The sequence below is a fragment of the Trachurus trachurus genome, assembly GCF_905171665.1.
Source record: "Trachurus trachurus genome assembly, chromosome: 18".
NCBI classification, from domain to species: Eukaryota; Metazoa; Chordata; class Actinopteri; order Carangiformes; family Carangidae; genus Trachurus; species Trachurus trachurus.
The window spans coordinates 14,942,539-14,959,993 of record NC_139909.1 but is presented as its reverse complement, the minus strand read 5'-3'; positions in this window follow the sequence as shown (position 1 = coordinate 14,959,993).

Sequence of the window (17,455 nt, the reverse complement as noted above, 5' to 3'; positions counted from 1 at the left end):
ATACAGTGTGGTAAGTTTTTCTAGGTGTTTGCAAAGTGGAATGAAGGTTTTTTTGTTGTTGTTTTTTTTTACATTATGTGTTGTGTGGTTTTTTAAGTTATTTTTTAATATTCATTTAGCATCACTATTTCATGTCATTAGTTTCAACTGGATTTGTAAATAAACATATTGAAGTGAAGACAAAAATCTCAGTTGGATTTTTTAAAACTTAAAGCCCCTACAAAGAGTAGTGCCTTGGACTTTTCAGTTTTGGACTGCCTCATACTTTACAGTAAAACCTGATCTGCACTAGGACAGTCTTCATGCTGCTTTTGCCAGATTAGATTACCTCAACTCAAGTCAATAGTTCTGATGGTGGCGCTACAGCAAGCGTCTATAGTTCAAAACTTTGAAAATTCATAACAAATCAACCATACATGCTACAGCTTAACAACTCTATCTATCAACCTGTAGCCTCAATATTGAAGAAAAAATTTGTACATTTAAACCTATTAAAAATTATGAAGTCCATCACTCAGTTTTTTTTTTTCCAAAAACTGCAAAAGTTATTAAATCTATCTTCTCCCACGATTTTTCCTCAATTGACACCAAACTTGCTACAGAGCATCTTCGCTTAAAGAAATTTGCCTAAATATGCCAAAAAATAGCCCAGACCTGACCCATTGCTGCTACTGTATAGCAGCTATAATTTTGTGTTGATTTTGGCGACCCCTGTGGACAAAAGCAGTAGTGTTATACTGGAATGAAGAATGCACTTTCCTGAGCTCTAGCGCATATTACTTGCTTATCTGGCTCCTGTGTGCCTTCTCCAGTCTGAGTGCCACAAATCGTTTCATCTGGTGGACCGACCCGACCACTGCCTCCTGAAGGTATGGAGTTACACTATTAAGAGATAGCTTATCTCATCCCACCGATGGCCTCATTTGCTGTTGTAGGTTGTACAGAGAGATCATCAGAAACAAGAGACTTTTGCATATCCAGTTAAAAGTTTTTTTTAGTTGCTTTAATTTTTTTTTAACTATTGTGAACAAGTCAGTCTGAACTGATGATCCAGTGAACAAAACATGTAAAGAAGGTTATATGACTTCAATGTCAAAACTGTTTATGTTTGCATGTTGACTCTACTGAAAATAAGTGAACAACATTTTCACCTAGAGCTGCTCTACTGAAAAGGTAGTGAGATGTGGGTTGGTAGATGAGGTATTTCACACCGTTGACCGCATGTACCAGAAAGAGGTGATAGATGCAGAACAGTGTGGAAACATTTGTGTTTAGTAGATGATGCTTCTTCTTTTCATGAGGTGTGAATGTGGTGATGTCACTGTCTCATTTTTTTCTTCATCACATTGGCTGAGCTTCATGTGTAAATGGGAACTTATGTATGTATATATATATATATATATATATATATATATATATATATATATATATATATATATATATATATATATATATATATATATATATATATATATATATATATATAAGAGTTGTAATTCAGTCAATCAAAAATTATATTGTTTTAATCACATTTTACATCAGATTCATGCGTATATTGAAAACACACCTCATGGGCCAGACACTAACCAACAAGAGACAGACCACTATATTTTAGCAGAGGGCAGGAAGTGTCAATAGGTCTAAGTGCTATACTGTAGTCATATTGTCGTCTGAGCTTTGTGTTAAACAGGAAGAAGAACAGAGAGGCTATACTTAGAGGGAATCGAGCAAAACTCAGATGTCATACATGTGTGAAATGTAACTCCCTCTTATTCTCTATTATTATTAGAGACATGTTCAGAAGCAGAGCGATGGTGTCGGTGCTGGGTGTGAAGATGGGCCACACTTTGCTCTGTGTGCTGTCATTGCTCAGTGAGTACATCAGTCATTTTACAATTCTGTGTCTTTCAGAGGCAGGTTCATGATTTTAGCACCGTAGTAGTTTTCTTGATGTGTCTAGAGCTACATGGAAAACTGCACAGGTGATTTCTACTAAGTTGTACAATGTATGCGCAGTGTAAGAGCCATAATGTGTCGAGGACCATTAAGTTAATATTTTCTTTTGAAATACTATTGAGGTCTTTTGAAATTCTATTTCTCTCTATAGATATGTTCGGTGTCCATTTACGTTGTTTTTGACAATGCCCCTTTAATTTGTATTTAAATCACATGCAGCTCAAGCAGGTTTTGATTAGAGCTGCCCCAGGAATGGAATCACAAGGTTTTTGTACTGTATGTGGGAGGATATTATTTAGTTTTTCTTTATTTAGTTTAAAATGGATTACATCTCCTTTTTTTATTTGTGTAAACACCTGTTCCTTTTGCTTATTTGTGGCAGGAAAGCCGCAACATACAGTATATAGTCTGATGTAATGTTGATGTTATTTGTTTTATTTAACATCTATTTAATTTCAATTCTACTTTTATGTCTCCTGCCTCTTAAGAAATGTACAGAATATTGTTGATCATGTCTGATGAGATTTCAATCTTTATTTTAGTGCTGAATACCCTCTTCTACGGAGAGGCAGAAGGTAACCAGTTCTTTTTCTTTCCTGTTTTGTTCTCACATATATATAGTTTCTTTAATATTAATTTCCTACTACGGTAATTACCAACAATCACTCTCAATTATATCCACTTTGTGTTTGCATGTGTTCCTTTAATTTGATATATCAATATAAATGATTTAAATGCCTACCCTAACCCTCAGAGCGATGACGAGGTTAAGTTGTGCTGAGACTGTTGCACACTTAGCTTGTGGTGATCTCGACAAACTGCTGGTCATGTTTCTGTCCTTGTGCGCTCAGCGTGGTGCGGGTCTGATGTGTCCATGTCTTTGGCCAGATTGTCATAATGGACCATGTGCAGACAATCATTGACCTGGGGGGCTCAGGCTTACTCAGAAAGGTTTATTGATGGCAGGGTCAAAACCAGGAAGTCAAAGCAGTCAGGCAATGGAACAATTATCCGGCAGGCAAAACTCAGTGGTCAAGAGAAACCACACACACGGTCACACGAAGGAAATCACATGAAGAAATCACAATAATGCTGGAACGCGGCTGACTCTATTGGAACTAGACAATGTGGCACAGAAGGGAAACACAGCAAGACACAGGTAAAACACATGAGGATGGAGAAAGCAATCACATCGGCGGGAAAATTGACAGGAAGACAGGGGTAAAACTATGACTTCAAAATAAAACAGGAAGTGACGGACAAGAATATTAAACTCAACTAAAACCTAAAAACAGACACTGTGTTTTTGAACTTCAATCAATCAAACCTTATTTATAAAGCACTTTTCATATAATAAAAACGTATCACAAAGAGCTTGTTTAAAAGCAACAGCCCCCCAACCCCTATGAAAATATATCTTGAATGATGGCATGTAGGCATACATTAAAGCTCTTGTTTTTCTAACTTGAACAGAGCGTCAACTGAAGGCCACTCTGACAGCAGACAGGACAGAGATACCAGCAGGGGGCAACGTGACACTGACCTGTTCTGTGGATGATCATGATGGTTGGAAATATGAGTTATACCGACACACTTCAAACACTGATTTCTATAGAGTTGGTGAATCAAACGCAGTGTTCAGTGTTTCCCAGGGAGGTGTTTACAGGTGCAGAGGATATAGAAGAGAGACAAAAGATGTCACAGCTGTCAGTGATTCATTCACCATTCATGAAACTGGTGAGTGAACTGATTTTCTGGATTCTTTAAATCATAAAACAATACATGGAGTGTGGAGGGAGTCATTTGGAGCCCTTGAATAAATGATACAGGGTCAGTAGTATTTAAAAAAAAAATAATTTACTAAAAAAGTGTCGTATTTCATTTCATCACAGTTTTTTGTTTTGTTTGTTTGTTTGTTTGTTTGTTTGTTTTTTTTACCACTTTTGCATTTAGTTTTATCACTTTAAAAGTCAGCTGACCTGGCAATTGCTAATAGTCATCTGAATTTGTGCTGAAAAGTTATTCTTAATTTTGAACTTTTAGTCTTTTTCTTATTGTGTCATTTTTATGTCAGTCTCCAGAGTCAGTGTGACTCTGCTGCCCAGCTGGTCTGTGATCTACAGAGGAGAGAAGATCACTGTCAGATGTGAGATCCAGGGAGGTGGAGACACTGAGTGGACGTATGAGTGGAGAACAACCAGCTCATACAAACCTCCATCACTCAGAGAATTCACTATCAACAATGTTACTGAGTCTGACAGTGGAGACTACAGCTGTAGAGGTAGAAGAGACTACTCATCAATAAAGTGGAGTGATTCAGTCAGACTGACAGTGTATGATGGTAAATTAGATGATGTTAAAATCTAAACAAGTCATATATATGTTCTTTTTTCCCTTTCTACTGAAACTGAAAGTTTGTCCATATTGTGTCCAACTTCCCAACAGACAAACCTGTCCTCACTGTGTCTCCATCATGGCTGAGTCCTGGAGCCTCAGTAACTCTCAAGTGTGAGGTTGGACTTAAATCTGCAGGATGGAGGTTCTTCTGGTCTAAGGCTGTTCCCAATCTGACCCAAATCAACATTTATAACCATGATGACCACTCTGGATATGGACACAGGAGGGATTTTGAAGACGGACCTCAATACCGCTCTGAGCTGCTCCCTGGTAGCAGTAGTGGGACTGAACAGGATTCCTACATGGTTCATGGTCAGACACACACAGCAGGATATGTGTGTCGGGCTGGAAGAGGAGACCCAGTGGTTTACACTGAGACTAGTGAACCAACGTTTGTCTGGTCTGGAGGTCAGTTTGTTGTTTCTTGTCGGTTTTCTGTGAAGAAGTACCTGAATTCATCCATGTTTTTACCAGTGAGCAACATTTCCCAACAATCAATGTTGATACTGCCAAATAAATGGATGTTTAAGTTCATGGTCCCAGTGGAAGAAATGTACTGACTGGGGACCAGGTTAAGATCTGGGCTAAGATCCCTCTCTCCTTGTTTCCTTCTCTCTTTCCCTTTTCCTTCTTCAATTAATCTGAAAGTTTCATAATCAGCCGACAGAGAGATATGAGGTTTCCACTGCAGTGTGTCCACTCTCTCTCCTTAGTGGAGATTTTTATTGTGGATATTTGAACTTCATCTCACTGTCTGTGCTTGTTTGTTTTTATTCAGTCAGCAGACAGGAAAAGTAGGTGGAGACTTTACTCAGTGTTCAGATTGAACCACACAAACCCGGAAAATGAAAAAGTTGATTAAAAACAGACATCAGCATGTGACAAAGCAGGTACAGGCGAGATAAAAACAGATATAATGCTGAGACACTAATAGAGTAAAAGCCTTAAGAAACATATTTTTAAAGATCATGAAATACATGTTTGTGTTTGAACAACACGTTCTCACCCCCAGTGCGTCAACAGCCTGACGAACGGTCACTGTCCCTCCTCGTCACATGCCTGACTCATTAGGTGCCCGTTTTTCGTCAGGTTTTGACGCGCTCGGCTTTCAGTTGATTCCAATGCAGTTCCCTTCGCGGCGATATGTGACGCTCAGAGCAAGTGATCCAGCCGACCCGGCTGGCGGCTGCGGCACTGACGGACGCTGTGAGCAGAGGAAAACTTTTTTTTTTTTTTTTTTAACTTTTCCTTAAATCTTTATTGAACCTGATGCTGCTGTGTCTGACGTAGCTTTCGGCAAGGACGTCCTTTCGGTTATTTATTTATTTATTTATTTATTTATTTATTTATTTATTTAGTGATCATGGTGTTTGGTGCAGAATAATCAATCAATAAATAAATAAATTACGTCCTTGTCGGAAGCTGCGTCAGACCAGGAGGGGGGGGGGTTGTGGATTCTACAGGTGAAGACCACTTCCGCGTTCAAAAAGCTGCTCTGTTTAATCAATATTCTGAAGAAAGATCTGATTATTAGCCATAACGCTGTAACCATCCAAGGAAGACTGTGTAACAATATTATGTGCTTCTGCTGAGTCCAAAAGCCCTGTGTAATATCAACTTTATTTTAAGAAAACACGCTTTGTTTCCAATGTCATATCACAGAGAAGCACTACATTACCCATAATCCTCATATTTATCAGCGACGTGTCTGATTGGTTGAGCTTGCTGTTATCAGCAAATGAAAAAATAAAACAAATTGAGCTTATATTATTTTCTTAGTAACTAAAAGGTCTTAACATCTTTTTTGTTTTCAACATTGAATAAAAAAAGGGTGCTATATTGTTAAAATTCAACAATAAAGTGCATAAAAGTTGGCTTGACTTCTTTCTTTTTTTCTTTTTTTTCATAATTTTCACCAGCATCTTTCTGGTCCACATCACATCACATTTATTGTAATTTTTAATTCAATGAGTGACATTTTATTTTTTATCTGAAAAACATTATTATGAATTCAAGGGTCAGAGGTCACTGATTAGTGTTAAATTTAACCTTTTTGACCCTGTTTCCTTGAATAAATCACTAAGACTTTGATGCGGGAAGCTGAGATTTTGATTTGATTTTGTTCAGAGCACTAGGGACAAAGTTTCTGTAGAATTTCAGACCTGTCGGACGTCCAGAAGGGTCACAGCTGACTGTCCAGGCTCGTTTCTCGGCCTTCAAAGCCTAGATTTAGAAGCCTTTTGTCTAATAACGTCTACATCCTTGGGGTTATAAGGCTGAAAGTTTCATGCATTTGTCCGGGGCCTAAGGCCATCCACCATGTGCAATTTCAAACCCGTGCGACCTTCACAAGTGTCAAAGGTCGCTGATCTGTGACCTTTTTGACCCCGTTTCCTTGAATAAAACACCAAGACTTTGATGCAGGAAGATGAGCTTTTAATATGTGGTCCAGAATGTCTAGTAGATTGTGTGTGCAAAAGATTCAGAGCTCTGTGACATTCAGAAGGGTCACAAATAGCCAAAAAGCAATGCTCCTTTCTCTGAACTCATATTAAAGGAGAAATGCAATTCTTTAATAGCTTCCAGATGCTTTGGCCTATCAGGCTGAATTTTTAGCTAAAGGAGCTGGTGTACGATCAGGAAGTAGGGGAGCTGTGCATAAAGCCAATTGGTAAGTGTCAAAGGTCACAGGGGTCAAACATCAAAGTGAATCCAGCCATTCCTGCTTTTTCTCAACAAAACACACATGCTTTAAGTTATCATCATGAAATATTAATAGGTTGTATATCAGAGAGTCCTCTATCAGAATATTTTGGTCCCGTTGCTCTAGGGGCCCCAGGGGGCCCCGGGGGGCCACTTGGCTTTCCCATGCTCCCACAGAGTTGGGTCTCGGGGTGATGGATAAGGGCCTCACCATGAGTCCACAGGCCAAGTTTCAAGTGATTTGGTCGGTTTCTATGGAAACAGCGGCCTCAAGGATACAGAGGAATGCGACTGTTTGAAGCCCCGCCTCTCGAAAAGTAATGGCTCAATCAGGACCAAACACACATCTACGCGTTCGTCTTGGGCCCCCGAACCATATATTACGAAATCAGAACTGTACGACTTTTGGAAATGTGTTTTGTCTATTTCGGCTTTTCAGACTCAGAGTCTGTCAGACTTAAAGCGTGAGAGACCCTCTTAGTCAGAAAAGCCTCCACCTCTCCCTCCACCCCAGCCCCCCCCCCTCTCCATGCAGTCCCTCCACAGCCCCTGATCGCTCTCACTGTCCCATCAACCCCTCCCCCTCCCCCCTCAGATCCACCACAACCCCCCAGTATTTTCACCATCCCCCCTCCACCCAGTATGGTGCTCTCCACAGCCCAGGTAGAGAGAGAACTGGCCAGGCTCAAGGTCAAGAAGGCGACGGGTCCAGACGGCATCAGCTCCAGGGTCCTCAAATCCTGCGCTACACAACTGTGCGGGGTTGTGGAGCACCTCTTCAACATGAGTCTGAGGCTACAGAAGGTACCACAGCTGTGGAAGACATCTTGTGTGGTACCGGTGCCCAAATCACCTCGACCCAGTGACTTCAACCATTACCGACCAGTGGCCCTGACAGCCCACCTGGCAAAGACCCTGGAGAGGCTGGTCCTTCACCACCTGCGCCCCCTGGTGAGTTCATCTGCGGATCCACTGCAGTTTGCCTACCAGCCTCGCATGGGGGCTGAGGACGCTGTCATCTTCCTCATGCAGAGATCCCTGTCCCACCTGGAGAAGTCTGGAAACACGGTGAGAATCATGTTCTATGATTTCTCCAGCGCTTTTAATACTATCAAACCAGAACTTCTGAAGGAAAAGCTGGACTATGCAGGAGTGCATCACCATCTGATAGCCTGGCTCCTGGACCTCCTCACTAACAGGCCACAGTTTGTGAGGACAAAAGGCTGTGTGTCTGATACGGTGGTCTGCAGCACGGGGGCGCCACAGGGGACAGTTCTGGCTCCTCTCCTCTTCACCACCTACACGGCTGATTTCACTTACAATACACCAAGCTGCCACATACAAAAGTTTTCAGACGACTCTGCCATCGTTGGTCTCATCAACAGCGAGAATGAAAACGAATACAGAGAGCTGAACCAGAACTTCGTGACCTGGTGCCAGCGGAACCATCTACAGATTAACGCTGGAAAAACGAAAGAGCTGGTAGTGGACTTTCGCCGGCGCAAAGGCCCCCCCCCCTCACCTGTGAACATCCAAGGAACAGACATTGAGATAGTGGACTCATACAAGTACCTGGGTGTTCACCTTAACAAGAAGCTGGACTGGGCCGTGAACACACAGGCAATATATAGGAAGGGCCAAAGCAGACTCCACCTGCTGCGGAGACTGAGGTCCTTTGGGGTCCAGGAAGCCCCCTTGAGGACTTTTTATGACTCAGTGGTTGCATCTGCCATCCTATATGGTGCGGCATGCTGGAGCAGCGGCATTACAGCAGCAGAGAGACAGAAGCTGAACAAGCTGGTGAAGAAAGCCAGCTCTGTCCTTGGCTGCAGCCTCGATCCCGTGGAGGTGGTGGGGGCCAGGAGGATGATGATGAAACTGTCATCAATCATGGACAATGCCTCCCACCCCCTACATGGAACTGTCAGAGCTTTGGAAAGCTCTATCAGCGACAGGCTCCGGCACCCGCGCTGCTCAACAGAGAGGTATCGCAGGTCCTTTCTCCCCTCTGCTGTCAGACTTTTCAACGAGGCCCACTGAGGCTCTGCCAGACCAGGAAAAAATCATGTGCAATAACCCCCCCCCCCCCCGATCCACGACTGCACTTTGACACTACTTTTTTAGCTATATATACATATATATATATTTTTTTATACTTCTCTTAATATCTTGGTTGCCCCTATATTTATTTATAAATGTCCATATTTTTATATATTCTTTTTTATCAGTCCACCATAGTGTGCATGGCATGTCTGAGTGTGTTTGTATGTACTGCTGCTGTAACCTGTGAATTTCCCCGTCGTGGGATGAATAAAGGCATACTTAACTTAACTTAACTTAAACTTTCAGCCTTATAACCCCAAGGATGTAGACGTTATTAGACAAAAGGCTTCTAAATCTAGGCTTTGAAGGCCGAGAAACGAGCCTGGACAGTCAGCTGTGACCCTTCTGGACGTCCGACAGGTCTGAAATTCTACAGAAACTTTGTCCCTAGTGCTCTGAACAAAATCAAATCAAAATCTCAGCTTTCCGCATCAAAGTCTTAGTGATTTATTCAAGGAAACAGGGTCAAAAAGGTTAAATTTAACACTAATCAGTGACCTCTGACCCTTGAATTCATAATAATGTTTTTCAGATAAAAAATAAAATGTCACTCATTGAATTAAAAATTACAATAAATGTGATGTGATGTGGACCAGAAAGATGCTGGTGAAAATTATGAAAAAAAAGAAAAAAAGAAAGAAGTCAAGCCAACTTTTATGCACTTTATTGTTGAATTTTAACAATATAGCACCCTTTTTTTATTCAATGTTGAAAACAAAAAAGATGTTAAGACCTTTTAGTTACTAAGAAAATAATATAAGCTCAATTTGTTTTATTTTTTCATTTGCTGATAACAGCAAGCTCAACCAATCAGACACGTCGCTGATAAATATGAGGATTATGGGTAATGTAGTGCTTCTCTGTGATATGACATTGGAAACAAAGCGTGTTTTCTTAAAATAAAGTTGATATTACACAGGGCTTTTGGACTCAGCAGAAGCACATAATATTGTTACACAGTCTTCCTTGGATGGTTACAGCGTTATGGCTAATAATCAGATCTTTCTTCAGAATATTGATTAAACAGAGCAGCTTTTTGAACGCGGAAGTGGTCTTCACCTGTAGAATCCACAACCCCCCCCCCTCCTGGTCTGACGCAGCTTCCGACAAGGACGTAATTTATTTATTTATTGATTGATTATTCTGCACCAAACACCATGATCACTAAATAAATAAATAAATAACCGAAAGGACGTCCTTGCCGAAAGCTACGTCAGACACAGCAGCATCAGGTTCAATAAAGATTTAAGGAAAAGTTAAAAAAAAAAAAAAAAAAAAGTTTTCCTCTGCTCACAACGTCCGTCAGTGCCGCAGCCGCCAGCCGGGTCGGCTGGATCACTTGCTCTGAGCGTCACATATCGCCGCGAAGGGAACTGCATTGGAATCAACTGAAAGCCGAGCGCGTCAAAACCTGACGAAAAACGGGCACCTAATGAGTCAGGCATGTGACGAGGAGGGACAGTGACCGTTCGTCAGGCTGTTGACGCACTGGGGGTGAGAACGTGTTGGTTTGAAAGTGAAAGAAGATCAATATGCAATTCATATCAGTGTGTTGAAATGATAATTGTTTGTTCCAAAGCCCTTTTTTATTTATTTATTTTTACAGATGTTAATCCATCAGCATCTCTCACAGTGAGTCCTGACAGAGTGCAGCACTTCACCTCTCAGGAGATCTCACTGAGATGTAAAGGAAACTTTACTAAGTGGAGACTGAGGAGGTTTCCTTGGAGGTTTTCTCAGAAGATTCCCAAGGGTCGATACTGGTCCTGTTCTGACTTGAGAATAATGACTCGATCCACATGTATAATGTTCACATCCCAGCCCAGTGATGCAATTTACTGGTGTGAGTCTGGATCAGGAGAGTTCAGCAACACAGTCAACATCACTATAGATGGTACGTTTTATTACATTTAGCCTCTTTTACACGTTTTGTAGAATCTGAATAATTTTCAATGTCTCGTGATCTAATTAATTGCTTCATGCTTCATGTTCTGACTGTTTTACAGGTCGTGAATATTCTGATATGATCCTGTTGAGCCCCGTCCATCCTGTGACTGAGGGAGAGTCTGTTATTCTGAGCTGTGAATTCAGGACAAACACAAATCCTTCCAGTGTGTTTTTCTATCAGAATAACAAACTGATCCAAAACGACACCAGGACGGAGCTGAAGATCTCTGCAGTGTCAAAGTCTGATGAAGGTTTCTACAGGTGTGAGTCCTCAGGACAAAAGTCTCCACAGAGCTGGGTGTCAGTCAGAGGTGAGTAGTGTTAAAGTGTTTGGAAGTCTGGAAGTATTTTTCCATTATCTGAGATGTAGATCTTTAGACTTGACCTGTGTCTCATTTTGTTGATGGTTTTATTATTTAATTTTGAATATTTCCAACAGCTGGGCCCAAACCTGAAAACTCTTCACTTCCTGTGTGGCTGATCGTTAGGTTGGTTTGTGGAATATTATTGATTACTGTCCTGCCGCTGTTTAGCTGCATAAGATCAAAAGGTGAGATACTGATTATTGATCAATCACTGAGTAATTCTGATGTCATGTCATGGTGCAGTTAGCGGTTCAGTTTTCAATATCTACTTTGTGTTTCACAGGTCCATGTGCCAACAGGTTCATACAACAAACTCTCATCTCCAAATTAAAATCACTTCTATTTTTCACATCTTTATCATGTTTTACTTTGAAATGTTCCTGCTCATCACTGCTAATAGACGTTTTTAAACTCCATGTTTCAGACTCACTCAGACTCAGAGAGAGAATCAGGACTCAGTCCACCATGATGAAAACCAACAGCAGGTTTATTCCTCTCTCCTCCATGGTCAGTTGTTCATGTAGCTTCCAACACTTTCACATCTATTGAGGAAGTTGTTTCAGTTTAAATCACAGACATGAGGTGACTGATGGGACTTTGTTTTCATCATCACTGACCTGTAGGTGACACCTGCATCTATGAATCAATCAGAGGCTCTGAAAACACTGGACAAGGTTCAGTATAAACTTGTAATAATGTCCAAGACAATGAAAACAACATTTTCTCAGCTCAGACACTAATGTCACATCTCCTAATGAAACTGATATAAAATGTCTGTAATGTTCATCTCAACAGGTCAATGTGACGATGCAGAGCAGAGCTCTGACTATGAGAATCCAGATCCAGCCACAGGCCAGGTACAAACATTAACATCAGCTCTTTAACTTGTTTCATCTTTTTCTGTTCAATTTACTTTTTGTTGACACAGTTTTTTTCTCTTGATTTTGACTTTGATTTCTTTTACGATATATGTGCTCTGGAAGATAATGCAAAAGAGTTGTTTCTAAGTAAGGTGTTTGCTGACTCCACATAGAGATTGTGATTTTTTTATTTGAATGTATATTTAATACTATATTTACAGTCATTTCAAATTTTGTTCCAGGTTAATGAATAGAAAAACATCGTCGACAAAACAAGAGCAACATGGACAACAAGACATTTTGAGGTGAACAACAGATAATATACAGTATATAAAAAAGTTTGAGAGTTTTGTTTTGGAATATGAATGAATATTGAATGCAGTGAAATGTTTGTACCATAGGTTATACAGGTTTCTCATTTTTAAACAGTTTGTACATGTTTGATTTTATATTCCTCTGTTGCTCAGTGTGTACATCATATGGTGCTGAATTTAACATCAGTGTTCAGTTTGATAAACATTATGTAATAAGTGGTGAAAATGAAATAATATTACAGAATGCAGCTCTTACAATGGTTGTATTTTGCTACATGTAGTTGTTAGAAGAGCAGCATGTAGAGACCTGCAGTCAGATCAGGGAAAAACCACAAGCAGCAAAATGTTTCTGTTTGTACTGTATTTGTACGTGGGTTTGCTTGTAGATAATATGGACAGTTTTTTTTAATCTTGGAAAATAGAAAATCTATAGAACTTTTTCTGAAGTTGTGCCACTGTACATTTTATTTGATTGTATTTTTTAAAGATCTATTTGAACGTTTTCTTAAGATTTATTTTCATTGTGTCAAAATCATTTGGATTTGTGAATGAAAAAATCAAAATCAAAAACCACAGTTGGATTTTCTGTTAAAAATTTTTGAATAGTGCATCTTTGCTGGCCCACATCTGGATCCAAGAGAGAGGCCACAGATGGAGCTCATCATAGAGCAAGTTGAAGACTGTCCTCAAGTCAATTTCAAGGACAGGACAATATGAACCTTAGTTATTTTTTATTGTAAGGCGACACCTAGTGGCCTCAGTAATATAATAATGCAATTAATATCTGCAGTAGACAGCTCTTTGCTCTCCCACAGTTAGTGTAGTTAATGGCTCTTTTCCACTACACAGTTACAGCACCACTTGACTCGACTCGGTTTTGGCCATTTTCCACTACAGTTGAGAACACCCTAGTACCTCCTCAATGTGGGCAGGATCGTGGGTTACAGTTGCTTCATTTAGCTCTCTTTTTGGGATCCTCTTGTCAGCCACCAAACACAGTTGTCTTCAGCTTGTCGATGGACCAAATTCAAAGCACTTACCCCTGTCAGACAGCTCTGTCAGACTCCATAATCCCTATAGTCATAGCAGTAGGTTCATTAGGCCTACCTTTAATTGTCAGTGCAAGCTATTTTTACGGCTCAGCTTTTACGGCCAAGCTGAGCCGCGAGCTGCTCAGAACTACGCTACAGAGGCTCATGGGAATTCTTGGTTTCCCTCATCAATCTCATCAAATACACAATCCTTGATGCCTCTAAAACAACTCTGTCTCGTAATGTTTTGTTATTATCTCATAGCGTGGTGAATGTGTGCAGATCTCAACTTGTCCACCAGAGCGTTTTGGAGTTGTTGGATTGTGTATTATGGCAATGGGCCAATTTGCTAAAATGTTGAACTATCCCTTTAAGTTAGGTTCACATCATTTTTTCAAATTTTTTCTGGAATTTACGCTGGAAACTTGTGGACAGCCGGTCAATTAGATTTGCTGACTCCGTCAACAAATTATGTACAGTAAAGGAGCTGGAGGTGTTGGGAAACTGAGTTCTTCTCAGACTTTCATTTCCTTTTCAGTTGAGTTTCTCATGGATTTGACGTCTGAGGCCAGTGAAGCAATAAGACACGAGTTCTCAACCCAGAGGTCACGCAACGTATGATATTTCACAGCTATAGCTATCCACATGCAGCAGACAGTGGTGATAGAAATTGTGAACTTGGAGTGACCAAATACAATGTTTCTGATCGCAGGGGAGGTGGTTAGTTAATCCTGCAAAGTGATAAAAAACGATACAGATCTGAGACCACGATGTGTGCATTGGGTGTATGAATGTCTGGAATGGTTACTTCCCGCACTGTGCCTAGTGCTGTATGAATGTCTGTGTGTGAAAGGGTGAATGTGACACACTGTAAAGCGCTTTGAGTGGTCTAAGGAACTAGAAAAGCGCTAGATAAGTGCAAGTCCTTTCCATTCCTCGGTGTGTAGCCTGATATTAGATGTGCAGATGGAGAATATTATTGTTCAGATAAATGATGGACTGTGATGAGAAGTGGTAGGCTAGTGGTTGGTTCATTCCTCGTCAGGGAACGAGCCCATCTACGGGATGAATATTCTTCCTGACATAAAACTAAGTGAATTATTTCTGCTTCAGTGTGATCGGACTGAGAAGGAAAGGACAGCCACTGTCAGACAGCTCCGTCAGCGCAAGGTGACGTAGCCTGCACAGTGGTAATTTTGGTAACACTTTACTTGAGGGGTTAGTGCATAACTCATTCATAAGACCGTTTATAAGGTGTTCGTAATTCATCCATGACAACTTCATAAGGCATTCATACATCGGGTTACATTGCTATGTCATTCGGGTTTGTAGGGTTAGGGTTAGGGTAAACTGAATGACACTTAATAACAATATGACATTGACTTAATGTTTATGACACATTCATGACAGTGTCATGCCACTCTTATGATGATACCTTCAAGTAAAGTGTTACCGTAATTTCCAACCATTGTATTATCTTAGTTTAGGCCCATTTTATGGATTATTTACCTCATTGTTGCATAAAATGTATTTATTTTTTACTTTTGTCAATAGCCGGCCGTTACAAGACGGTCATTTTTCTCGGTGGTAATGTAGTTGTTAAGTTGTTTTATCAAGATACAGCAAAATGTTTGCGGTGATAATGTTATAAGATGACCAGGCTAATGTCATCTCCTGTAGCCGCAGAGTTATCTAACGAAAGTAACAACTGGTGTTTAGCTTTCAATAAGCCGTGGTATGTGGTGACTTTCAGCTGAATATGTTGTGGTATTTAAACAGATTATTTGTTTGAATATCAATTTATACTAACTAACTAACTCAACTAACTTATAGGCTACAAAAGAAAACTAATAACCAAACAGTGACAGTTGACAGGTCCTGTCACCATACCTCCAATTGATCATGCGCCCTGCCTAGTTGGCCAAGGGGATGTCCCTTTGGCCAAATGGTTAGCGCGCATTACTCTTACCCGGGAGTCTGGCATTCGAAGCCCGCCCGGGCCCTTTTCACCTTGCCACAAGTGCAAATATATATATAAAATAATCAACTAATGTCAAACCCCCCACAGTCTGCATTTAAGGGGTATCCCATTTCTAAGTCACAAAACAGCCCTTAAGACTTGGTTTTGAGGGCTACTAAGATTAAGGGTTGAGCTTGAGGGTTAAAATAGGAATTGGAATTCACCCTTGATTTCTGAGGTCAATGAAGCAAGACGACACGAGTTCTCAACCCACAGGTCAGTTCAACACAGGAGGTACGTGATATTTCTCACACAGCCATACCACATGCAGCAGACAGTGGTGATGATAGGAAGAGTTCATTCATGATGTAGAACACAGAGACTTTTATAATAAACTTGTTCAAGCTCAGTCTTTAGACTTTGATTCTTGTTCCCTCGTGATTTTTCAGATCTTGCACATTGTGACATCACCACCAGTTGCTGTTTTATTAAGAAAATCTGCTGTTATTGGTCTGTTCTGTTTCTACCACTTTGCACACACTATCTACAGTACATGGTGCTTCCTCTTTTTAACTTTCACACACAACTTGTGAATGTCTTTGAGTGATGACAAGGTAACAGTTGTACTTCAGACTGATTAATTAATTCTATTGTCTTGATCACATTTGACATCAGTTACTCTGTGAAGAGGATGAAGCAGATTCATGCATAGGTAGATACTGTACACACAACACACCTCAGGGTCAGACACCAACTTACAATATGCACAAGAGACAGACTACTATATCTTAGCAGAGAGCAGGAAGTGTCAATGTGCTGTAGTCATCATGTAGTGGTCTGAACTTTGTGTGGAATAGAAGGAAGAACAGAGGGGCTGAACTTAGAGGGAGTTGAGCAAAATTAATTCCATGCATGTGTGGATGAACTTCCTCTTCTACTGTACCATCCTTCTCCCTCTCTCTTTTTACATCATTATTTATATAAAGTAGAAACATTTCCAGAAGCAGTGCGACGGTGTCGGTGCTGGATGTGAAGATGGGCCACACTTTGCTCTGTGTGCTGTCATTACTCTGTGAGTACATCAGTCATTTTACAAGTCTGTGTCTTTCAGAGGCAGATTCATGATTTTAGCCCTGTAGTTTGTTTATTGTTCATTAGATGGATCCCCATTAGCTGCCGCCTTGTAGTAGTTTTGTTGATGTGACCAGAGCTACATGGAGAACTGCACAGGTTATTTCTACAAATTTGTACAATGCATGATGCACATTATGCACAGTAATGTTATTTGCTTTATTTTACATCTATTTCATTCAAGTTTTATGCCTTTTCAGAAATTTAGAATATTAGGTTGAGTAATCTTTTTAAGTATGTTTGGGGGCTTTTTGCCTTTAATCAATAGGACAGTTGATAGAGCTAGACTGTGCCCCTTGTTTCAATGAAAGTGGCCTCGTCTGAAACTCCACCTGGTTCTTAAAAAGCTGTAGTTTATGATGATGTTTATCAGATTGATTATGTCTCATGAGGTTTCAATCTTTATTTTAGTGCTGAATACACTCTATGGAGAAACTCAAGGTAACAAGTTCTTTTTTTCCTGTTTCTCTCACTTTCCAACAACTATAACTGTTTTTCATATCCTCCTTACTGTATGTTCACATTCAATCATATAATTTGTTTTATAAATTACTCAAAAGAAGAGAAGTAACCAATAATGTGACATCATGTATCTTTCAAAATAATTCAGAGGTTTGAGAAAAACCTTTTGCACAACTTCATTTGTCCTTCATTAAGTGAATTATACATCAGAGGGAAACTGTGGTGT